The sequence below is a fragment of the Pseudophryne corroboree genome, chromosome 5, assembly GCF_028390025.1.
Source record: "Pseudophryne corroboree isolate aPseCor3 chromosome 5, aPseCor3.hap2, whole genome shotgun sequence".
Classification (NCBI taxonomy): Eukaryota; Metazoa; Chordata; class Amphibia; order Anura; family Myobatrachidae; genus Pseudophryne; species Pseudophryne corroboree.
Genome location: NC_086448.1, coordinates 292305342 through 292332495, shown reverse-complemented (window position 1 = coordinate 292332495; position 27154 = coordinate 292305342). Strand labels below are relative to the sequence as shown.

The window sequence follows — 27154 nt, the reverse complement described above, 5'->3', positions numbered from 1 at the left end:
CATGCTCCTGATGAGGTGGCGGATGGTCTCCTGAGGGATCTCCTCCCAGACCTGGACTAAAGCATCCGCCAACTTCTGGACAGTCTGTGGTGCAACAGTTGGTGGATGGAGCGAGACATGATGTCCCAGATGTGCTCAATTGGATTCAGGTCTGGGGAACGGGCGGGCCAGTCCATAGCATCAATGCCTTTGTCTTGCACGAACTGCTGACACACTCCAGCCACATGAGGTCTAGCATTGTCTTGCATTAGGAGGAACCCAGGGCCAACCGCACCAGCATATGGTCTCACAAGGGGTCTGAGGATCTCATCTCAGTACCTAATGGCAGTCAGGCTACCTCTGGCAAGCACATGGAGGACTGTGCGGCCCCCCAAAGAAATGCCACCCCACACCATTACTGACCCACTGCCAAACCGGTCATGCTGGAGGATGTTGCAGGCAGCAGAACGTTCTCCTTGGCATCTCCAGACTCTGTCACGTCTGTCACATGTGCTCAGTGAGAACCTGCTTTCATCTGTGAAGAGCACAGGGCGCCAGTGGCGAATTTGCCAATCTTGGAGTTCTCTGGCAAATACCAAATGTCCTGCATGGTGTTGGGCTGTAAGCACAACCCCCACCTGTGGAAGTCGGGCCCTCATACCACCCTCATGGGGTCTGTTTCTGATCGTTTGAGTAGACACATGCCCAAAGCACCGCCAGCTTTCAAAAGTGACCAAAACATCAGCCAGAAAGCATAGGAGCTGAGAAGTGGTCTGTGGTCACCACCTGCAGAACAACTTCTTTATTGGGGGTGTCTTGCTAATTACCTATAATTTCCACCTGTTGTCTATTCCATTTGCACAACAGCATGTGAAATTGATTGTCAATCAGTGTTGCTTCCTAAGTGGACAGTTTGATTTCACAGAAGTGTGATTGACTTGGAGTTACATTGTGTTGTTTAAATGTTCCCTTTATTTTTTTGAGCAGTGTGTATATATATATATATATATATATATATATAGTACATACTCAAATGAGCAAACAAGCAAACAACACTTACAGTACAAGACAATATAGGACAGGTACAGAAAACCTGGGGTTAGGTGCCATCAAAGGGAGTATGGAGTATAAGATAGTATAAGTAAGAAAAGGAAAGGAACATGAGGAAAGAAGTCCCTGCTCTTGCGAGCTTACAATCTGAAAGGTGAGAGTCTAACAGTCCGGAGTGACACAGAAGGGGTAGACAGTGAGCATAGACAAGAGGGTTAGGAGGAGAGTTGGCTGGGTTTGATGAAGAAGTAGGTCTTGAGAGCCCATTTGAAGTTTTGTAGAGAGGTGTAGAGTCAGATGGGGAGAGGTAGAGCATTCCATAGATAGGGAGCAGCACGTGCAAAATCTTGTAGGTAGGAGTGGGTGGAGGTAATCAGTTGGCAGGAGAGATGGCATGCATTAGCAGAGCAAAGAGGACGGGTGGGAATGTAAAGAGAGATAAGGTCAGAGATGTAAGAGGGAGAAGAGTGGGTGAGGGCTTTGTAGTTAAGTGTGAGAAGCTTGAATTGGATTCTGAATGGGAAGGGTAGCCAGTGAAGGTCCTGCAAGAGAGGGGATGTGGATGTAGTACAGTATGTTTGCTGAGAAAGATGAGACGGGAAGCAGCATTGAGGATAGATTGAAGTGGAGAGAGGCATTTTTGAGGGAGGCCAGATAAGAGGAGATTGCAGTAATCCAATCTGGAGATGACCAGTGAGTAGATGAGGGTCTTAGAAGCATCCTGGGTGAGAAAGGGTCTGATCCTGGAGATGTTTTTGAGATGGAAATGGCAGGTTTTTGAGAGGTACTGAATGGGTGGTTTGAAGGAGAGGGAGGAGTCAAGGATTACTCCAAGACATCGCGCTTGGGGGCTAGAGGAGATAGTTGTGCCATCAATGGATAATTAAATTGTGGGAGGTGAGGTTATGCGGGAGGGAGGGAAGATGATCAACTCAGTCTTAGACATGTTAAGTTTAAGAAAGCGCTGGAACATCCAGGAGGAGATAGCACACAGACAGTTGGAGATACAAGTGAGGAGAGCAGGGGAGAGGTCAGGGTAGGAAAGGAAGATTTTAGTATTGTCAGCATAGAGATGATATTTTAAGTCAAAAGAGCTAATGAGCTCACCTAATGAGGATGTGTAGAGTGAGAAAAGGAGAGGCCCAAGAACAAAACCTTGGGGGGTATCCAGTAAAGATAATTAGTTTATGCGTACTAGATAGATAGTGGATTAAAGCGCGTAGAGATGTCTTTATTTCCTGTTTATCCTTTCTCCGTGTCACAAGGGAACCGGTATATGAAACGTAGAGGAAAAAAGACAAACATATTGCAATATTGCAATAAAGTACTTGGAAAGTGCTCAGAAAATTTGATGTGGTGGTATTTTGTGTACAACGCAGGGTTAAGAAACACCCAGTGTGAAGAAATATGATATAACAGTTGTGCCCACATCCTACAGACAATGATGTAATAATACCCTGAGGGGGTCATTCATACCTGATCACACACTAGATTTTTTGGCTGCGCTGCGATCAGGTCAAAACTGCGCATGCGTATGCACCACAATGCACAGGCACGTCGTACGGGTACAAAGTGGATCGTTGATGTGCAATGGATTTTATGAAGAATCCATTCGCAAAGCCGATCTTAAGGAGATTGACAGGAAGATGGCGTTTGTGGGTGTCAACTGACCATTTTCTGGGATTGTTTGGAAAAACGCAGGCATGTCCAAGCATTTGCAGGGCGGGTGTCTGATGTCAATTCTGGGACCTGACAGGATGAAGTGATCGCAGCACCTGAGTAAGTGCTGGGTAACTCAGAAACTGCACAAAACTTTTTTGTAGTGCTCGGCTGCACATGTGATCGCACACTTGCAAAGCAAGAATACACTCCCCTATAGGCAGCGACTATCTGATCGCAGTGCTGCAAAACATAGCTAGCGAGCGATCAGGTCTGAATGACCCCCTAAGAATGTAGCTTCTTATATAGTAGGGTCTTTGTTGGTTCTTCACCTCATTTTAAAGAAACAGCTTGGCACCTTGGAACCAAAACATAATATCCCGAAAATGGGAAAGATGCCAGTAGTGCGATACATTTTTAAAAATTTATTCCACAACATGCACACAACAACAAAAATATATAAAATGAACCCGTACAATGAGTAAAGATTTAAAAGCTTATCTGAGATCCCATGGAGAAGTACCTCATGTGACCCAGCACGTTTTGTCCTTTGGTTTCTTTAATAGAACTTATTCAAGGGGATTGTATGCGTACCATGTTCTGAATGTCTATTTATAGGTATCCTTAATATAACTGGCATCTCCGCTTTCTTACTGTGCATGCGCAGGGTTTCCACTTTCCCGCGCTCTGTCATGCTTATGCGCGGGATTAGCTTAATCCTGCAAACAGACCTGGGAGAGTAGGACTCGCAGCAACCTGACGCGCTTGGACCTGGAACACAAGAATTTATATGTGTTCTAATTGATTTTATTTTAACACATAACTATTTTACGTTTCTTGATGATTTTTTTCTCCAAATATGTGGTACCGCAATGGGGACTGTTTTCGTACCAAGTTTTAAGAATCTGCATATTGGTAGTTGGGAGTCAAATTATTTATATTGTAATCATCCTTTTAAAGCTAATATTATTTTATACCAGAGAGATAGAAACTATATTTTAATCATATGAAAGGGTAACAAAACTGTTTGTTTTTTTGGGGATTTTATGGAATATATAGAACACAATGAATATAATCTCTCTTTTATTTACAAAATACATGACAGAGAGATAGAATATCTGGATTTGGTACTGATGGTAGAAGAATAAATACCAAAAATTACATCAAAGAGGTTGACATTTTATTAGTGGACACCTAAAAAATTGGAAAACATACTGTTCACCCAATTCTGTAGAATACAGAGAAATTGTAGCAGAGACACAGACCTTGAACATCAATTGGACATATATTCCAGCAGATTCATGAAAAGGGGCTATCTGGCTGAACTCATAGAAAAGGTGTGTGAAAAAACTACAGGAACCAACAGGGATGATCTTTTAACATATAAGAGGGAAGAACAAAAGTGTGAATCAGAATTTTTATTTTATCAGCTCCTTTAATGCTGGAGAGAGTCTCATCAAAAGAACCCTAACTAAACACTGGAATATCCTAAAGATGGACAACATTTTAAAAGAAGTCCTACCTTGATAAACCCAAAGTAATTTTTAGAAAAGCCAAAAATCTGGTGGAAATACTAGCACCAAGTATGCTAAAATCCTTGAACACCAAAAAGGAATCTGACTGGAGGTTAAAAGTTAAAGGGTTTTTTTATGTAATCATTGTTGTATTTGTAAATACACTCACAGGTATACTAAATGTTTTACAAATTTTGACTCATCAAAGACACATTCCATCAAAGAGAAGATAAACTCCTCAACTACCAATGTTGTTTATCTTCTAGTATGTTGTTGTGGTCACAAATATATAGGTAAAACCAAAATACTTCTCCGTATAAGAATTCAGGAACACTTAAGGTACATTAAAAATAAAGTGCTGAATCTTTCGGTGCCAAGGCCCTCCAGTGAATACCATAACAGCAATCCTATGGATTTGAGTTTCAAAGCCATTGAACACGTAACATTGAATGAAAGAGGAGGCAACCTAGAGAATAAGAATAAACTTGCAAGAAGAGAAATGTATTGGATCTATCAACTTAATATAATGGTTCCCACAGGCTTCAATGAATGGCCCTCATTCCGAGTAGTTCGCTCGGTAATTTTCTTCGCATCGCAGCGTTTTTCTGCTTAGTACGCATGCGCAATGTTCGCACTGCGACTGCGCCAAGTAATTTTGCTATGAAGATAGTTTTTTTACTCACGGCTTTTTCTTCGCTCCGGCGAACGTAATGTGATTGACAGGAAATGGGTGTTACTGGGCGGAAACACGGCGTTTTATGGGCGTGTGGATGAAAACGCTACCGTTTCCGGGAAAAACGCAGGAGTGGCTGGAGAAACGGAGGAGTGTCTGGGCGAACGCTGGGTGTGTTTGTGACGTCAAACCAGGAACGACAAGCACTGAACTGATCGCAGATGCCGAGTAAGTCTGAAGCTACTCTGAAACTGCTAAGTAGTTTGTAATCGCAATATTGCGAATACATCGTTCGCAATTTTAAGAAGCTAAGATTCACTCCCAGTAGGCGGCGGCTTAGCGTGTGTAACTCTGCTAAAATCGCCTTGCGAGCGAACAACTCGGAATGAGGGCCAATATTATAAAATAGCCCCTTTTTATGATGATTTTTTAATGATGATTGTTTTTATGTTATATTTTTTACAATCTTTTTTTACTACTCTTTATAATCTCTTAGATTGCCCTTTTTAAACTGCTTGGGTAGAAGAGGAAGAAGGGATTTAGGTGTCAGTGGACTGCTTATGCTCTTACCCAAAGTTTCACAACTTGACACTGACTTCTGATGAATGCGCTGCAGGTGACGTATAAGGGAGGATGTTCCTAGGTGGTTTGGAGCAGAGAAGGGAAAGGGGGGACATGATAGAAACTTTCAAATATATCAAGGGTTTTAACAAAGTCCAGGAGGGAAACATTCTCCAAATGAAGAGAAGCAATAGGACACGAGGGCATGCACTGAGACTGGAGGGGGGGAGGTTCAGGGGAAATTTGCGGAAAAATTATTTCACAGAAAGGGTAGTGGACAAGTGGAATAGCCTCCCATCAGAGGTGGTAGAGGCTAAGACAGTAGAGCAATTTAAACATGCATGGGATAGACATAAGGATATCCTTACAAAGAAATAAGGATCAAATAAGGTTAGAGATAAAAATTATATATAAAAAAAGGGGCAGACTAGATGGGCCAAGTGGTTCTTATCTGCTGAAAAATTCTATGTTTCTATGTTTCTATGTTTACATCCTTACCCCTACTTATTACAGATTGACAGAGACAACACACGGCTTGACACCTGTTGTCCAGATTTGTGGAGAAATAATTCCACACCGAAGAGGTGGCTTTTTTGGTATTTTGACCAGGCATCACAATGGGCTTCTTTATCCCACAGACAACAGATGTCTCCCCCAGTGCCTATTTTAAACAAACCACATCACCATCAGAATCTTCATCGTCAACTTCCTCAGCGCCAGCAACACTCATATCCTCATCCTGGTTTACTTCAACAGTAACATCTTCAATTTAAATAGCAGAAGCTGGACTGTGGGTGCTACTTCCAGCACTTACAGAGGGCGTGCAAATGGTGGAAGGAGACACCTCTTCCCGTCCAGTGTTTGGAAGGTCAGGCATCGCAACCGCCGACAAACTTGGACTCTCCTTGGGGATTTGTCATACCATCTTAGACTGCACAGTTCTTTGCTGTGCTTTAGCCAGCTTAACTCTTATAATTTTTCTAGTGGGAGGATGAGGGCTTCCATCATCATGTGAAGCTGAACCAGTAGTCATGAACATAGGCCAGGGCCTTAGCCGTTCCTTGCATCTCTTTGTCGTAAATGGCATATTGGCAAGTTTACATTCCTCCTAAGACCATTTCAATTTATTTTTAGGGTCTTTTACTGAACTTTGGCTTTTTGGATTTTACATTCCCTCTACTATCACATTGGGCATCGACCTTGGCAGATGACGTTGATGGCATTTTATCATCTATGTCATAACTAGTGGCAGAAGCTTCAGCACTAGGAGGAAGTGGTTCTTGATCTTTCCCTATTTTATCATCCAAATTTTGTTCTCCATTATTTTTCTGGAGTTATATAAAAATATGCAGTATAGGAGAGTGTACCTCGACACCACACAGGGCACACCCTGAGAAAATTATTTTGATTTGGAGTAAATAATATACAGCATGGGACAGCACCACTGAACTTATATGGCAACACCACTGGACTATATTTATATGGCAGTACCACTGGAATTATTCGTCAGTATTTCTGGAATTATACGGCAGTATCACTGGACTTATACGGCAGTACTACTGGATTTTTATGGCAGTACCACTGGACTGGATTTACACGGCAGAACCACTGGACTTATACGTCAGTACCACTGGAATTATACGGCAGTATCACTGGAATTATATGGCAGTACCACTGGACTTATACGACAGTACCACTTGACTTATATGACAGTACCACTGGACTTGATTTATACAGCAGTATCACTGGAAATATACACCAGTACCGCTGGAATTATACGGCAGTATCACTGGAATTATACGGCAGTACCACTGGAATTATACGTTCGTATCAGTTTAATTATACAGCAGTACCACTGGACATATATAGCAGTATCACTGGACTGGATTTATACGGCAGTACCACTGAACATATACGGCAGTACCACTGGACATATACAGCAGTATCACTGGATTTATATGGCAGTACCACTGCCATATAAATCCAGGGAACTGAACCCGCTCATCTCTACTTAATACAGCTAATTTATTAATTAATTAATAGTAGCTGGCTAACCTATTTCCCTTAAGTATCCATGAAAACTTATATTTTCAGAATTTATTACGAAATGGTGATTTATTGTATTTATTGTGAAGAATCAACAAAGACTCTACTATATGAGAAGAACCTACGTTCTTAGGGTATTATTACATAATTATCTGTAGGATGTGGGCACATCTGTTATAACATATTTCTTCACACTGTGTGTTTCTTAACCCTGTGTTGTACACAAAATACCACCACATCAAATTTTCTGAGCACTTTCCAAGCACTTTATTGCAATACTGCACTATTTTTGTCTTTTTTCTCTATGTTCCATATACCAGGTTCCCTTATGACACAGAGAAAGGATAAACAGGAATTAAAGACATCTCTACATGCTTGAATCCACTATCTACTGTATCTGGTACGTATAAACAAGTATCTTTATTGGATACCACCCACACAGAAGGTGCTGAGTCCTACCCCTTTTAGACTTTGAATTGTGGACTGAGAAGTAAAGTCTTTTTCTAAGTTCTTTTTAGCAGCCCCCTTAATGTGAAAATGTTGTGTAAATTTTTTTTATGATTGTTTGTTGTTGTTCTTAGCACAATTATAATTTTTTAATAGTCTTGCAAAATAGGTAGTAGCACTGTATATATATATATATATATATATATCAACCAAATACTCTCCTTCTGCGCTGTTCTAAGGCTAATTAGATACAATAAGATACAGTGCTCCTTGGGAGGGGCTGCCTATTTCACTAAGTCCCTTGTTAGGAGGGACTGGATACAGAAAATATAAAAAGATAGGAAATTGGCGCCCAAAGGTTATTTTAACCTATAAATACAGGGAACCCAGTGGGTTTCACAATTAACATTGATTTTAAAATATAAACATGAACTGTTTTTTTTATAAAAATGTATTAAATTGTACAGAAGCAAAGAAGCATGTCCATCATATTACACAGACAAAATGAGGTAATTTCTCTTCGAATACTCCATCTTTGAAGTTGATAGAGGAATATCGGCAACTTAGTGCAATATCTTTAATCTTCCTCATATGCTATTCAGAGATAACATCAAATATAACAACCCAACGTGTTTCGTCTAGTAACTAGACTTCATCAGGGGTATGTCTAAAAATTATAAGACAGCCAATCAATATTTATACAATACAGTAAAATCATATAATAGCAATAGTATGGTACAAAGAACAGTCAATGAACAATAGGATGTGCGAGACATGGTGAAACAGAGCGAAGAGACAATAATTGGGCTATTGACAACAAAATGAGAACTCAATTAGGTGGTGATTATAAAACTCATATATATTATCTATTATCATTGGGTATTTTACATACCTTTTGGTATTAACATTTATCAAAATGTGATCAATCAGAATGGTCACTCAGGATTTTTCAAAGAATAACTTCAAAACATCAAAAAGGAGACTGCCGAAGCTTCAAGCCAGTCTAATTAAAAGGTAATTGATTCATATTACTATCAAAAAAATTGATTTATCAACCATTGTATGGTTCATAAAGTAGAAGCGTCACATACCTCATACATTCGATTGATCAGAATTCAGCTATTTCCTATGTTTCTAACTTTCAAAAGGAAGGTGAAAACAGCAAGATCCTGCCAAAAATGGACCTAACAAATCAATTGATTTAATTAGTGTATATCTAAGCCAATCAAAACCGAGAGAGAAAAAAAAAAAGTGGAGGGAGGGAAAGCTTGATTATCCACCCCCTCACTATTATCCTCTATTAGGAAAACACACATTCGTCTAATACCTGGATCACAATATAATTGTCTAAATGGTCAGTGTAAGCTGACTCTTATACACAGAGTCTCCTGATAGAAATACACTATGAATAACCCTAATGATAGCAGGAAACTGCGTTAATCAAGCTCTACAATTATATAGATATTTAAATATTTATAAGGTTATTACAGATTAAATTCTTAAAGCATCATGACATACCTCATGTGTCAAACACAAACGTGAAATACAGATACGGGTAAGCTGTCCATACAGATTCACATAGGAAAAAACCTAAGGGTCAATTAGATAATAACCAATGATTTTAAGTATGGTAGCAGTACTGAACTACAAGCTGTATCACCTGTCCTCTGTGAAAGTTTAAAAATTGTGACATCATTTGTTGCTCACATGCTAACAGGCTTATAGTCAATCCAATACATACTAATTAGAACTCATAAATGAGGCACAATTAGGGAAATTTACTAAGCTGCCGATTTTGACCGAGATGGTGTTTTTTCTTCAAAGTGTCATCTCGGGAATTTACTAAACTCAAATCACGGCAGTGATGAGGGCATTCGTATTTTTTTGGAACTCAAAGAAAAAAATTACGAATGAATACACCATCGGTCAAATACGCCTGTAATTTGGTAGAACTCGGTAATTTACTAAAAAGTGTAATTCACAAACACTGCCGGCAATAGCCAAACACTGCCGTGAAAAAATAGAAATCGTAAAAAAGTGCTAAAATAAAACAGACCTGCTTTTTTTTACCGTGTTCTGATAGGCATGCACGGATCCATGAGATCTGTGCATGTTTATCAGTGGGAAGGGGTGGGAAAGTGTTAAATTTGTTGAAAAAAAATGCGTAGGGTCCCCCCTCCTAAGCAAAACCAGCCTCGGGCTCTTTGAGCCGGTCCTGGTTGAAAAAATATGGGAAAAAAATGACAGGGGTTCCCCCATATTTAATCAACCAGCACCGGGCTCTGCGCCTGGTCCTGGTTCCAAAAATACGGGGGACAAAAAGCGTAGGGGTCCCCCGTATTTCTGAAACCAGCACCGGGCTCCACTAGCCAGGTACATAATGCCACAGCCGGGAGACACTTTTATATTGGTCCCTGCGGCCCTGGCATTACATACCCAACTAGTCACCCCTGGCCGGGGTACCCTGGAGGAGTGGGAATCCCTTAAATCAAGGGTTCCCCCCCCCCTCCAGCCACCCAAGGGCCAGGGGTGAAGCCCGAGGCTGTCCCCCCATCCAAGGGCGGCGGATGGGGGGCTGATAGCCTTTTTCACAAAATGTGAATATTGTTTTTAGTAGCAGTACTACAAGTCCCAGCAAGCCTCCCCCGCAAGCTGGTACTTGGAGAACCACAAGTACCAGCATGCGGAGGAAAACCGGGACCGCTGGTACCTGTAGTACTACTACTAAAAAAATACCCCAATAAAAACAGGAGACACACACCTTGAAAGTAAAAGTTTATTACATACATCCACACCTCCAAACATACATACTTACCAATGTTCACACGAGGGTCGGTCCTCTTCTCCATGTAGAATCCATGGGGTACCTGTGGGAAAAATTTTACTCACATAATCCAGTGTAGATCGGTTCTCTTCTGTTCTTTTTGTAATCCACGTACTTTGCAAAATAAAAAAACGGACACTCGACCACGCACTGAAAGGGGCCCCATGTTTTCACATGGGACCCCTTTCCCCAACTGCCAGTAACCCCCCCTGACTTCTCTCTAAGAGGGTTCCTTCAGCCAATCAGGGAGCGCCACGTCGTGGCACCCTCCTGATTGGCTGTGTGCTCCTGTAGTGTCTGTCAGGCAGCACACGGCAGTGATACAATGTAGCGCCTATGCGCTCCATTGTAACCAATGGTGGGAACTTTGTGGTTATCCGAAAGTAACCTCACCGCTGACCACAAAGTTCCCACCATTGGTTACAATGGAGTGCATAGGCGCTACATTGTATCACTGCCGTGTGCTGCCTGACAGACACTACAGGAGCACACAGCCAATCAGGAGGGTGCCACGACGTGGCGCTCCCTGATTGGCTGAATGAACCCTCTTAGACAGAAGTCAGGGGGGGTTCCTGGCAGTCGGGGAAAGGGGTCCCATGTGAAAACATGGGGCCCCTTTCAGTGCGTGGTCGGGTGTCCGTTTTTTTATTTTGCAAAGTACGTGGATTACAAAAAGAACAGAAGAGGACCGATCTACACTGGATTATGTGAGTATAATTTTTCCCACAGGTACCCCATGGATTCTACATGGAGAAGAGGACCGACCCTCTTGTGAACATAGGTAAGTATGTATGTTTGGAGGTGTGGATGTATGTAATAAACTTTTACTTTCAAGGTGTGTGTCTCCTGTTTTTATTGGGGTATTTTTTTAGTAGTAGTACTACAGGTACCAGCAGGCCCGGTTTTCCTCCGCATGCTGGTACTTGTGGTTCTCCAAGTACCAGCTTGCGGGGGAGGTTGCTGGGACTTGTAGTACTGCTACTAAAAACAATATTCACATTTTGACAAAAAGGCTATCAGCCCCCCATCCGCCACCCGTGGATGGTGGGGACAGCCTCGGGCTTCACCCCTGGCCCTTGGGTGGCTGGAGGGGGGGACCCCTTGATTTAAGGGGTTCCCACTCCTCCAGGGTACCCCGGCCAGGGGTGACTAGTTGGGTATGTAATGCCAGGGCCGCAGGGACCAATATAAAAGTGTCCCCCGGCTGTGGCATTATGTATCTGGCTAGTGGAGCCCGGTGCTGGTTTCAGAAATACGGGGGACCCCTACGCTTTTTGTCTCCCATATTTTTGGAACCAGGACCAGGCGCAGAGCCCGGTGCTGGTTGATTAAATATGGGGGAACCCCTGTCACTTTTTTCACCATATTTTTTCAACCAGGACCGGCTCAAAGAGCCCGAGGCTGGTTTTGCTTAGGAGGGGGGACCCCACGCATTTTTATTTTTATTTTTAACAATGTTTTATTTTTTACGAAAGGTGCACAATGAAGCCCAGCACGGATCTCACAGATCCGGCCGAGATTCATTGTGTTAAAGTCGGCAGTGTTTTACAATACACTCCCGTAAAACACTGCCAAAAAATACAAATGACATCGACATCGGTAAATACGAAAATGCAGAATACGACAGCTTAGTAAATTAGTCGTAATAAATTCAAAAAGTTGCAAATTTACACTTTCGATGTCATTCGTGTTTGAACTTTAACCTCCTTCGGAAAAATAAGAATTTTAGTAAATTTACCCCAATGTGTGTTCAAAAATCACACTTAAATGTTTTTTTTTTATAGTAATATGAATCAATTACCTTTTAATTAGACTGGCTTGAAGCTTCAGCAGTCTCCTTTTTGATGTTTTGAAGTTATTCTTTGAAAAATCCTGAGTGTCCATTCTGATTGATCACATTTTGATAAATGTTAATACCAAAAGGTATGTAAAATACCCAATGATAATAGATAATATATATGAGTTTTATAATCACCACCTAATTGAGTTCTCATTTTGTTGTCAATAGCCCAATTATTGTCTCTTCACTGTTTCACCATGTCTCGCACATCCTATTGTTCATTGACTGTTCTTTGTACCATACTATTGTTATTATATGATTTTACTGTATTGTATAAATATTGATTGGCTGTCTTATAATTTTTAGACATACCCCTGATGAAGTCTAGTTACTAGACGAAATGCGTTGGGTTGTTATATTTGATGTTATTTCTGAATAGCATATGAGGAAGATTAAAGATATTGCACTAAGTTGCCGATATTCCTCTATCAACTTCAAAGATGGAGTATTCGAAGAGAAATTACATCATTTTGTCTGTGTAATATGATGGACATGCTTCTTTGCTTCTGTACATTTTAATATATTTTTATGAAAGAACAGTTCATGTTTATGTTTTAAAATCAATGTTAATTGTGAAACCCACTGGGTTCCCTGTATTTATAGGTTAAAATAACATTTGGGAGCCAATTTCCTTTCTTTTTATATATATATATATATATATACTGTATATATATATATATATATATATATATATATATATACATATACATATGTATATCTTTGGAACCAAAGAACTTGGTATTTAAAAGTGACCAATGGTGCCTAAACACTATAGGACTAGACAGCTAAGAACGTAAAAATACAGTAATTTATTACAGAATGTAGCACTAAAAAGTGGAGTATCGCTGAATAAAAACAGCTAAAAAGAGCTAACATACATAAAAAATGTGAAAGTATTCAAAATCAATCAAAAGAGGATGCGTAAAGCATACAAGATAAAAAACTAAAAAAATATTGCAAAAGAGGAGAGATATATAGCTTAACTCCTGAGGGTGAGGTTAGATCAAGTAGCACCCAATGCGTTTCGTCCCAACTGGACTTCATCAAGGGGTGATTTGGAGCTTGAGACAGACCATGTATATATACTTAAACTACAAAGGAAGTGATAACTACATCACTTCCTGTTATTAATTGATTTGGAGATCAAAAATTGTCAAAATGTAATTATAAGAGAAGTAACATGTTACCAAACTAGTATAAGAGAGGAGTATTATATAAACGTTTTAAAATGGAAATTGTAAACCAGTTAAAAAACATAGACACATCATAGCCTCGGACTTTTTGTCCGGGCAGCACATGACATCACAGCCGCCCCACATCCGGTGTCCGCAGTCCCGCTGTGCACATGCGCCGGCTTCGTGTGGTGGAAGGAAATGGATCTCGGCGCATCATAGTGTCCTGCCTGCGGCGGCCATATATCTGTAGTCTCTATGTTGTAGACCGCAAAGAGTAAAGACAGGGTGTCCCGGCGGCCATTTTTCGTAAGGAATTGATCCTCTGTCTCATCCGTGTCCACATCCAAGATTTGTTTATATAAAACAAAAGAGTATGAAAAGTGATCAGGAGCTGTGTTTACATAACTTGCATATAATTAGAGCATTCATCATGATACGTTTTCACAGTGTTCGAAAATAGCAGCAGTAGTACTGATAGGTATGAGACTTTTTAGATAGTATGTATATATATTCCGACACAAGTTAATCTAAGTGGTTACAATGTGGATCCAGCCGCAGTGGGATTTGGACAATTATAGATAATTAAAATTACTACAAGATGTTCTGGTTGTTAGTATAGCAGTGTTGCTAGCTATTAGGGCTTACAGAAGGTACTGTATTCTCAGAATATTAAATAAATAATGGTAATAAGGGTCCCTAAAAAGGGAGAAAAGGTACATATAGGGGAAAAAGATTCAGCCACAGTCCACACGCCTCCTCAACCCTAGCTATGGGCCCGGAGGATGAGTAAAACATATAACATGGCATATGCTAAGAGAAAATCATTACTAAAAAGGATGTATATATAAGTATCTACACGGAGAGAAGCAAAAAGAGAGAAGAGGACAAATATATGAATATAGGTGTATCAACACCAATAGGTATTAAGAAGATCCTCGCGTTGATCTCCAGTCACTTTTGTGTTTACAACACCTGGTCTTCCAAGGAGGTCTCCCATCCCTGTACTGACCAGGCCCAACCTTGCTTAGCTTCCAAGATCAGACAAAATTGGACATCCCCAGGGTGGTATGGTTGTAATGATGGTGTAGGGTCACATACGAGGGCTAATTTAATTTTTTTTTAAAGGAAAAGTGGAATCCATATACAGGAAAGTATGCTCATGCATCATATATAGCACAAAACACTTTTGAGGGGAGGAGTCAAGATTATAAAAGAAATGTGAAATTATGTATCGTATACTAAATTGAAAAGATGAAGATGTCTGTTGGATGTTCAGTAATCTCTTTAGACCTTTTTAGGATTACAGCACCCAGTCTCCCCTGGTGGTCTCCCATCCAGGTACTGATCGGGCCCAAAACTGTTTAGCTTCCAAGGTCGGCCGGAATTGGGCTTCTCCAGTGTGGTATGGCTGTAATGATGGGACAGAATCAGAGATACACGTATAATAAGGAGGGGATCATGGAGCTACTGTAAGAAAGCTGCTTAAATTATAGGAAGGGTGCTATCTCATATCCTTCGTTGAAACCATATGGATGAAGGGTGTTCAGTTCGTAAAACCAGTACATCTCCCTCCTGGAGAGAAGGTTGGAGAGATCTCCTCCTCTGTCTCTTAGTGATACCAGTTCGATGCATTTGTATGTTAGTTCATCTGGATCCGAGTGATGACATAGGTGGAAATGTTTTGATACTGCATGTGTTAGAACCTTGTTTCTTATGTTTCTGATGTGTTCTTGGATTCGTAGTTACAGTGGTCTCTTTGTTTTTCCAATGTACTTCATCTTGCACGGGCATTCCAGGAGGTATATAACTGACGCTGTATTGCAGTTGATAAACTGTTTAATTCGATACTTCTCTTTGGTGTTGGTGTTATGGAATGTTTTCCTATTCTGATGGAGGTGTCTGCAGATATTGCACCGACCTCACTTGAAACTTCCCACACATTTTGGCATTGCACTCCGTACCTCAGGATTCTTTAACATGCTTGGTGCCACCAGGGTAGATGCTAGAATCAAGTGGGCTAAGGGACCTTTTCCGTAAGGGGGAGGAGTTTCAACGCAAGGGGGAGGAGCTAGGCCAGCGGGATAGTTCCTCTACTATCCACGCCACCAACTATTACCTTTAGTAATTAGGTGGTGAGCGAAGCGGAGCGGAGCGAGCCACCGTGCCCGAAGCGTGGCGAGCGAAGCGAGCCCGCGAGGGTACTTTTCGGGTACCCTGTTTGCCCGTAGCTCCTCCCCCTGGTGACGTAGCTCCTCCCCTCAATACGTCACAAGGTCCCTTCAGCCCCTCCGATATAGAACCAACCGTGCCACCAGGTCTTTAAGGCTTTTTAATTTCCTGAACACCAATTGTGGTTCCTTTGTGAGATAGTGTTTTAGAATGGGATCCATAAGTAATATGTTCCTGTGTTTCTTCAGTGTTTGTTTGATAAAATTCTCATGCCTACTGTAGGTGGTAATGTTTGACTGTTTCTTCTGTGTTTTTCTTAGGATTATAATTCAAAAGTTGTCTTCTCTCCAAATTCTTTGTTCTGGAGGCAGCTTCTTCTAAAAAGGTGGTTAGGGTAACCTTTCTCCTTAAATCTTCCTGTATATATATCTGTTTGTTGATCCCGATCCTCGTTGATCTTACAATTCCGTGCTATTCTGTTAAATTGGGAAAAGGGAATGTTATCCTTCCATTGTTGCCGGTGGTTACTCCTGTAATACACGTAACTATTCATGTCCACCTTTTTGATGAAGTTACTTGTAATAATTTCCTTCCCTGAATGCGTTAAAACCAAATCTAAAAATTCTATCTGGTCAGTGTCATCATTAGCAGTGAACCAAAGGTTCATGGTGTTATCCAAAATGTAGGTAAAAAAACTCTTTAAAACTGGACTGATCTCCTTCCCACACAATTAGGATATCATCTATATAGCATTTATAAAAAATGATATTTTGTTGGTAGGGGTGGTTGGTAAAAACATACTCATTTTCCCATTGTCCCATAAAAAGATTAGCGAAGCTGGATGCAAAAATAGTGCCCATGGCTGTACCACAGATTTGGATGTAAACACAGTCTAAAAACTTAAAATAGTTGTGCTTTAATATAAAATTCATAAGCTCACATATAAAAAGTCTGTGATCCTCTGTGATTTGGTGGTCCTTGCTGAGAAAAACATTACAGGCCTCAATTCCCTTGTCATGCTCTATACAAGTATAGAGGGATTGTACGTCTATTGTAACCCATCTATATGTATCTTTCCACTGGAGTGTCTCCATTAGGTTTAAGACTGATGTAGTGTCTTTCAGGTATGCCGGCAGTTCCATCACATATTTTCTCAGGAATATATCCACATACTCCGATAGGTGTGAGGTCAAGGAATCTATCCCTGCCACTATGGGTTATCCCTGTGGGTGTTACTCAAAGACTTGTGCACTTTTAGAAGGAAATAAAAGATGGGGGTAGTGGGGTTGGTATTTAAAAGGTATTGAAACTCCTCCTTAGTAATTATCTCATGCCTAAAACCCTTCAAGAGCATTAGTCTGAGTTCTTCCACAAAAGTTTCTTTTGGGTCATTTGGCAGTGGAGTGTAGGAGGATCTATCTCCAGACAGCCTGATGACTTCTGTAGTATAGGCTTCCATATCCATAATTACCTACTCCCCCTTTGTCAGCCGGCTTTATAACAATATTATCATTGTCCTGCAGTCATTTGATAAATTACTGTATTTTTACGTTCTTAACTTTCTAGTCCTATAGTGTTTTTGCACCATTGGTCGGTTTTAATTAACTCATTCTTTGGTTCCAAGTTTTATCCTTAGGCACCTATACCAGTGCTTAGTATATTTGAGGTGATAAGCTGATGCCCTAACACATAGAGGGAGTGTCTATTAGGAGACAGATGTCTTTCTCTTACATGGTTCTGGTACTAGTGTTTTTATTTTGGATACTGCATCTGTAGCACTGATAGCTTCTCTGGTACATATATATATATATATATATATATATGTGTGTATATATATATATATATATATATATATATATATATATATAACCGTGCATTCAGAAAGTATTCACAGTGCTCCACTTTTTCCACCTTTTGTTATGTTACAGCCTTATTCCAAACTAGAATAAATTCATTTTTTTACCTCAAAATTATGCACACAATGCCTCATAATGACAATGTTAAAAAGTTTTTGAGATTTTGGCAAATTTATCAAAAATAAAAAAACTAAGAAATCACATGTACATAAGTATTCACAGCCTTTGCTCAATAGTTTGTTGATGCACCTTTGGCAGCAATTTCAGCCTCAAGTTTTTTTGAATATGATGCCACAAGCTTGGCACACCTATCTTTGGGCAGTTTCGCCCATTCCTCTTTGCAGCACCTCTCAAGTTCCATCAGGTTGGATGGGAAGTGTTGGTGCACAGCCATTTTCAGATCTCTCTAGAGATGTTCAATGGGATTCAAGTCTGGGCCCTGGCTGGGCCACTCAAGGACATTTACAGAGTTGTCCTGAAGCCACTCCTTTGATATCTTGGTTGTGTGATTAGGGTTATTGTCCTGCTGAAAGATGAACCGTTGCCCCAGTCTGAGGTCAAGAGCGCTCTGGAGCAGGTTTTCATCCAGGATGTCTCCAAGCATTGCTGCATTCATCTTTCCCTCTATCCTGACTAGTCTCCTAGTTCCTGATGCTGAAAATATCCCCACAGCATGATGCTGCCACCACCATGCTTCACTGTAGGGATGGTATTGGCCTGGTGATGAGCGTTGCCTGGTTTTCTCCAAACATGACGCCTGGCATTCACGTCAAAGTGTTCAATCTTTGTCTCATCAGACCAGAGAATTTTGTTTTTCATGGTCTGAGCATCCTTCAGGTGCACTTTGGCAAACTCTAGGCAGATTGCCATGTACTTTTTACTAAGGAGTGGCTTCCGTCTGGCCACTCTACCATACAGGCCTGATTGGTGGATTGCTGCAGAGATGGTTGTCCTTCTGGAAGTTTCTCCTCTCTCCACAGAGAAATGCTGTAGCTCTGACAGAGTAGCCATTGGGTTCTTGGTCACCTCCCTGACTAGGGCCTTCTCACTTGATTGCTCAGTTTAGACGGCTGGCCAGATCTAGGAAGAGTCCTGGTGCTTCCGAACTTCTTCCATTTTACGGATGATGGAGGCCACTGTGCTCACTGGGACCTTCAAAGCAGGTGATATTTTTCTGTACCCTTCCCCAGATTTGTGCCTCAAGACAAACCTGTCTTGGATGTCTACAGACAATTCCTTTGACTTCATGCTTAGTTTGTGCTCAGACATGTACTGTCAAGTGTGGGACCTTATATAGACAGGTGTGTGCCTTTCCAAATTATGTCAAATCAACTGAATTTATCACAGGTGGACTCCAATTAGGAACATCTCAAGGACGATTAGTGGAGACAGGATGCACCTGAGCTCAATTTTGAGCTTCATTGCAAAGGTTTGAATACTCATGTACATGTGATTTCTTAGTTTTTTATTCTTAATAAATTTGCAAAAATCACAAAAAAACTTTTTTCACATTGTCATTATTGGGTATTGTGTGTAGAATTTTGAGGGGAAAAAAATCAATTTTGGAATAAGGCTGTAACATAACAAAATGTGGAAAAAGTAAAGCGCTGTGAATACTTTCTGGCTGCACTGTAACATACACTAAAATAAATATAATGCCTTTTAAAATAAAATCTTTCAGGTCACCACTATAGGAAAGAGAAAAAAAGAAAGACTCTGTGTTGGGGCACACTTTGAAATTTGTAAAATTATTAAAACGTAACTTTTAATTTAGTTCAGCATAAAGAAAGGGGGTTGATACAGAAAAATGTTCAAATACACAAAAGAGATTTTCAAATACTGGAGACATGAAAAAAAGGGAAGAGATATCTCATAAATTATTCACTGATGTTAATAAGTAACAGAAAGTAAATCAATATGGACTTTTAGTTCCTACGGAGGCTGGATATGAGGAAAAAGGCATGATTATTGTTAAAAAGATAATGATAATTAAAATATAGTATATAACTTTAGCAGGTGCGTTGTTTGGGATCCGGTCTGAAGATCGACAGTGTCTAGGTCGACAATGTTTAGGTCGACCACTATAGGTCGACAGTCACTAGGTCGACATGGATGGAAGGTCGACAGGGTTTCTAGGTCGACATGTGCTAGGTCGACAGGTCTAAAGGTCGACATGAGTTTTTCACATTTTTTTTTTTTTTGAATTTTTTCCTACTTAACGATCCACGTGGACTACGATTGGAACGGTAAAGTGTGCCGAGCGGAGCGAAGGCACCATGCCCGAAGCATGGCGAGCGAAGCGAGCCATGCGAGGGGACGCGGTGCACTAATTTGGGATCCCGGTCACTCTACGAAGAAAACAACACAAAAAATAAATAAAAAATCCTCATGTCGACCTTTAGACCTGTTGACCTAGCACATGTCGACCTAGAAACCCTGTCGACCTTCCATCCATGTCGACCTAGTGACTGTCGACCTATAGTGGTCGATCTAAACATTGTCGACCTAGACACTGTCGATTTGATGAACCACACCCGCGTTGTTTATATATGAAAAATAGGCGATGGTGTAATACAACCATCTTCAATGGGTTGATCGGTTGCTAGGCAGCCTTATCATATAAGTTCTCCAAAACGAGGGAATCTGATAGGTTGTGGGTTAGTTTTGAATCCTGAAAACTAGGAAAAAAGTTTTTTAATTAACAAACAAGAATTAACATAGTTCTTAAAGGAGCATAATATGATATAAGGTAAGAAGAAAGGGGAAGGTCACTGAAAGTAGGTAGTAAATTAGATGACATAATAATGATGACCGCTATAACGTATAAGACAGTAGACAGCAGAATGTGGGGTCCTCTCCCTATCCTTTACTTCACTCATCTCACCTATAATTCTGTACCCTCTCATCCAGATGCAAGACTACTCTCTGCAATGCCCGTAGTAACAGAGAATCTGCGCTATTGACTGGACAGCAGAAGTACTCTTGTTGCTCATCCTCTATTACACTCTCTCATTTGTGTCATAGTGCTTCAATTACTGCCATATTTCAGCGGCAACGCCCAATCTCATCCGATCTTGGAAGCTAAGCGTTGATAAGCCTGATTAGTACCCAGTTGGGTGACCACTTGGGAATATCAGGTGCAGTAAAGATTTAACCTCTGACCACAAACAGCAGAAGTGTTAGAGCAACTTCTGAATCTTAAAGTCTGTACCTAACTCTTGGCTACTCTCCCAATTACCCTGAGATCGTTACTTTAATTTTTGGCAATCTTGTTTTTGTTTTCTTATGAATTTTGTTTGGAATCAAATCCTTTAAAATGTCTTTTATCTTAGGATCTTCTTTGTAGCAAACTTAGCCCCTACCAGGAGATTGCCAGCAGTTAATTGTCATTTCAATTGTGACTTATATTATAATTATACTTACTTGTGCCCTCTATCTTGATCAATTAGGCAAATGGACTTCTAGCAATTAACTATCACTACAATTGTGATTTACATTTCAATTATATTTATTTGTGCCCTTTATCTTGATCAATTAGGCATATAAATGTTTTCCATATATTTTCACCATAGGTGCTCCTAATTGTTATCATGTTTATCCTGATTATTGTTAATCAATAATTTTGAATCAGATTCTTTTTTCCTGTGTGGATATTTATCCACAAATTTATTTATTTATATACTTTATGTATTTGAACACATTTCTCTGTGGAGATTGTTACTAACATATGTATATTTTGTGTATTTGAACATTTTTCTGTATCAACCCCCTTTCTTTATGCTGAGCTAAATTAAAAGTTAAGTTTTAATACATTTACAAATTTCAAAGTGTGCCCCAACACAGAGTCTTTCTTTTTTTCTGGGAGCACCACCAACCTATAATATTTATCAGGTACCTTTATTTAAAGGATCTCTATGCTTAGTATTGTGGTTAGTTTAACAGGTTTCTACAAGTTTTGTACAAACCCATGTTCATTGCTATAATAACTTTCCTGTGCCGAACCAAACCAAACAAAACCTTCCTGTTAACCAGGTCACCACTATAGTCACTTTTTTTTAAAAAGATGGGATAATGCTTTTCATCCTTTTTTTTTAATTTTTTTTACCAATCTAGATTAGAATAAAGGGTGTTTACATCAGAACTAACTAAAATGCATTCTTGTTCCTACATATTTTTCTAATTCTCTTAGGATATGGCCTGTGTTTTACAATAAGATGCATGTTTAGTTACTAGTGATTGCAAATAGAAATCAATCATTGCCAATATATTTTTAAGTCACACTGGTGTAATTTGAATTTTTTTTTAGAACTGGTGATGTTGCTCAAAGCAACCAATCAGATTCTATATATTATCTTTTTGAAGCAGCTAGATAAATGTTAAGTAGAATCTGATTGGTTGCTATGAGCAACATCACCAGTTCTAAAAAACAAACCTCCCACCTTAGTAAATTTACCCCACTGTTGGATCCCAAAATGTTTATTTCAGTAGCTTATTGAAGATTGGCATTTTCACTTTTCCAATAATTATTGGATTTGTATATCCTTTATGTTCTCCTGTATTGATGTCTTACATTATTAATCAGTTCTACCCTTCTTTGTGGGCACTACGCAGTGTATCCCAGATCACCTTTATTTTTAGTTTCATTGTTGTTAATTCCCCCTTTATTGTTAATATTGTTCTCTTTCAATGGGGTATTTTCAGTAATGCCATTCAATTTTATTTTCTCTGGTTAAAATAGTTTTTGGGACTAATCAGATTAATTAAGTTTCCATTATACTGTTTTTGATTTCCTGACCTTTAAGTCTTTGGTACAGTACCTTTTTCTAGTTTATATAGAATAGATTTCTCTTTTTATTTAAAGTCTTCAAGTCTTCAAGTTTCCATAAAGAGTTCTACTTTAAGGCATAAGGATTCTATTTCTTCATTTATATTTTTGAGATCTAACCTTCGTTCTTTTATTATTATTTCAGTTAATTGAATGAATAATTTTGCTATATTAATTTCCATTCTTTAAATGTTTCTCTTGAATTTGTGAACGATGATGGTTTATTTATTTGAAGACCTTTTGGGATTAAATATTTGAAGACCTTTGCTATTAAATGGTTGCTTGGTATTGTTCTTGGGTCACCATATTGGATTCTCCCTTAACAAAGAGTTCTCTAACTTGTCAATAACTGAAGAAAGATCCTTTCCACTAGCAGTGATATCTGAATTGAAAAAATTATAATAGATTCTCTGCAATTCTCTCTAAATGAAAACATCTTTGCTATTAACACAATACTTCCTGGTAATTATATATAACAATAGCAAACAAAAATGTACAATAATGAAGACACCCCTTACTTCAAGAAATGGATAATGTAAATGTAGTTTTCTAGGATGGGAAGTGGTGCTCTACCATCACTGAAGATGCCCTCAAAAGTTAACCAGATGGTATATAGGTTGAAATAAAAAAAAATAAAAAAATATATATATATATTAGAAGATATATATATGTATATATATATATATATATATATATATATATATATGTGAGGATACCGGGTTCAAAATCACTCAGTCACGGTGGTAGATGAAAAACCAACAGTGGTTTATTAACAGAATAGGTTATAACACAGTTCAGCACACTTCTGTGATCCAATTCTACACGACAATTCCCTCCTGGAGCTCCTGACAGAACATTACTTCTTAGTCAGTCTCCTGCCACTCTCTGTCTCTCTCAGATCTCTCTCACCTCCCCTGTTTGCTATTATCAAGCCTTTGTCTTTTCTACAATAAGGCGACACCCCCAGAACAGTTTCCCATGCCCAGGCATGTCCCCTAGGCCACAATAGATGTTAACTAAAGTAACCTTACTTAATCTGATTGTGTGGCCTGGAATCCATTGTGTGGGGAAGAATGAGGGGGGTGTATGGCCTGACATCTGAGACTGGCTGTATCTACACAACAGCAAACACACAGGTTATCTGATCAGTCATATTGGGAAAACATTATTTTACAAACTATAACACAATAACCAATACATTCATATATATACATTGAAAACATAACTGTACCCTTGTAACAATAACATCATACAAAATAATACAATATTGCCTAACATATAACTAATAACATATTGGCAATTGATGAAGTCCATGTGTAGGACCAGGGCTAGGAAAGTAACCACGTGTCTTTTACCACTGAGCGACACGACGCGCCAGCTGTGTCATCACATGTCGTCACATTACCTTCCCCTACTTTCTAGGCCTGTGTCCTAAGTAGCTGAAGCTTGCTGAGCGCAGTGATGCTCTCCTACATCAGACAGTCTGTGCCCCGTCATAATAATGACTGGCAGGTTTCTCTTGTGGGTCTGGTGGTTTTTGTGAATAGCATTGTACAGTTTGTACGGAGACCACCTGCGTCCCAGGTCCAAAGTCTGTGGTAATTGTCATGAGGCTTGTGTGGGAATTTCTTTCCCCCGGTCTGGTGGGTGTGTGGCCCACAGTACATAACTCAATACAGTCTTACCAGGGTCCGGTGGAAACGTGATCAGCAGTCCATAGTTCTTGTATTTCCCCCCGGTGTCCCATCTAAATACATTAATCAAAGTCCCCTTTGTAGACAGCCACCGGGTTGGGGTAACAGCATGTGCAACAGTGTAATTCAATAAGTCCAATAACTGCACCTGGGGACCTAATAATTCCCCTACACCCAACTGGGTAACCTCACATTTCAGATAGTCACAATTTTCCTCCATAAATAAAATCTGATCTCTGGGGCCCTCACTCTCCCTCCCCAACCATGTATTCCCTGGGAACCCCACTTCCATCACCTCTGGTGCATCCGGACAGTGGCTTCCCTCCCCCAAATATGAACCACTGGTATGGTAATTGTCAGGGCACAATGGGGATTCCTTCATGCCAGAAGTTTCTTCTGTGCTATCCTGGGTAAATGCTTCCTCCAGCCTGGCTAGCTGGGTAACTTGTGGGATCCTACTCTGAGTCTTGTATGCTTTGGCCTGGAGTACAATCTGCTCAGCTTCCTTGTGTGCATCCACCAACTCGACCATCGTTGTACTGGAACATGGATGTAGGTTCACCGGGACAGTGGCATTACCTTCTCCATTCACTGCTACATGTACTGGCTGACCACCATTGTCCTGGTTAGAGTCAGTCATTTCACCTTGCACACAATGCCAGTCCAAAACACATTCAGGTGCCCTAGAGTAGAGCAACATGTTCCCTTCCAGTTCCTGAGCTGATGCTATTTTCACCACGTCTGATCCCTGGATTTTCTCTGAGTCACAGGGAAGATTCTGGCATTCAGACTGCAGCTCCTTACCATCAAGTTCACTGAATGAGAACAGACCTCCAGAATCTTCTGGGAGAGATACAATTGCTGGAGATACACTGGGCCCTTCCTGAACATCCTTTTCTGATAAAATAACTGGGGCAGCCATGAACATAGCTTCACAATAGGCCTCCCTCAGCCGAATATGCTGATCAGCCTGAAGTGAGACCCTGTCTGCACTAGCCATGCTTATAGTTGGGACATTACCACCTACCGCTGCCCTCGCAGAGATCTCCTCTTCCACCTCTGCCAATGGGAAGCCATAGTGCATCTTCTCCTGGGGTGTTTGAATGACAGACCCCACTTCCTTCTCACTTTCAGTAGTCTCCCCCAAACACAACACCGTAAATGGCTCAGTAGCCAGGACTGGTTGGTGCTCACCTGAAGGATTCCCTTGGAGGCTCTGTTGCTGAAGTGGTGGTCGGGTGATAGTGGCAACTTCTTCCTCAATGTCTCGCTGGCACTCTGGGATGGTTTCTATATCCTCCAAGCCTGCAAATGGCCAGTTGTAACACAGCTCAGGCCGTTCACTGAGTGTTTCACTGTGACATTCCCCCAGGGAGAAGAGAACGGGTTGCAGACAGTGCTTCCTTGCATCCACCTGGTCAAGGTCATCCTTTCCCAGTGTACCATACTGGGCAGACAGTTCTTGACACTCTCTCACCAAGTCCTCATCCTCCATCTCAGCAAAAGGGAAGTTGTAGTGCAGTTCCTCCTGGGGTGCCTGGATTGTGCTCACTGCTGTCTTCACTTTGTGTGCTTCCTTCCGTATAGACCACTGGGCAACTTCTTCCCTTGGGTATGGGAGAAGCTGTTGCAGGTGGTGCCTTTCCACATCCACCCTGTAACACTGGTCTCGCCATGCTGGGGTTTCCAGGGGCCCCCGATCCAATGCCACTTCCTCTGGCTTTGTCCGGGAAGGCAATTTACTCTGCACTTGCCCTTCCGTCTCTGTATATTGTATACTTTGTGTCATTTGGGCCACTGTGGCGATCACTTCCTCCCTGAATTCCTCAAACTCTGGCTCCCCCAGCAGATTCCATGTGGCTGCTTCACTTCTGCAGTGCATGAACGCATTCCCAAGATGACACAACTTGTCCTGTATGCTGGATACTCTCCACCTGCTGATTTCCCACTGAGCTTCATTCCAGTACTCCCAAATGTACTGCATTTTGGAAACTATAAATAAAAGATCCGGCTTCTCAGCCTGCCGATATGCTGACAAACTTCCAACCACAAGCTCCACTGTCCTGGTTCCATTACTGGTCTCCTCCGCTGAGGCCTCGACCATATCCTCCTCTTCCTCCTTATCACAAGGGTGCTCAACGTCCCATTGAGCCAGTTTTCCAATTAGGGATTCCTTGGTATCCACTGTATTAAACTCAATTCGTCTTGCTCGACAGAGGTCCTGTAGTTGATCCTTCTTGCTGTAACGGTAGCATAGCGGGGCGGAATCCATTGCCTGCTGTGGTTTATACCTTTCTGCTGGTGTCTTGAGTGATCCCACTGCTGCCGCCAAATGTGAGGATACCGGGTTCAAAATCACTCAGTCACGGTGGTAGATGAAAAACCAACAGTGGTTTATTAACAGAATAGGTTATAACACAGTTCAGCACACTTCTGTGATCCAATTCTACACGACAATTCCCTCCTGGAGCTCCTGACAGAACATTACTTCTTAGTCAGTCTCCTGCCACTCTCTGTCTCTCTCAGATCTCTCTCACCTCCCCTGTTTGCTATTATCAAGCCTTTGTCTTTTCTACAATAAGGCGACACCCCCAGAACAGTTTCCCATGCCCAGGCATGTCCCCTAGGCCACAATAGATGTTAACTAAAGTAACCTTACTTAATCTGATTGTGTGGCCTGGAATCCATTGTGTGGGGAAGAATGAGGGGGGTGTATGGCCTGACATCTGAGACTGGCTGTATCTACACAACAGCAAACACACAGGTTATCTGATCAGTCATATTGGGAAAACATTATTTTACAAACTATAACACAATAACCAATACATTCATATATATACAT

The 27154-nt window shown here is 40.7% G+C and overlaps 3 pseudogenes; 1 reads left to right on the top strand and 2 right to left on the bottom strand.

The window, feature by feature from the left end:
• Positions 1 to 14728: 14728 nt before the first annotated feature.
• LOC134930142 (5S ribosomal RNA) lies at positions 14729 to 14847 on the bottom strand (annotated as a pseudogene).
• Positions 14848 to 15065: 218 nt separating this feature from the next.
• Positions 15066 to 15184, bottom strand: LOC134930318 (5S ribosomal RNA; annotated as a pseudogene).
• Positions 15185 to 20823: 5639 nt separating this feature from the next.
• LOC134930164 (5S ribosomal RNA) lies at positions 20824 to 20942 on the top strand (annotated as a pseudogene).
• The last annotated feature ends 6212 nt before the right edge of the window (positions 20943 to 27154 follow it).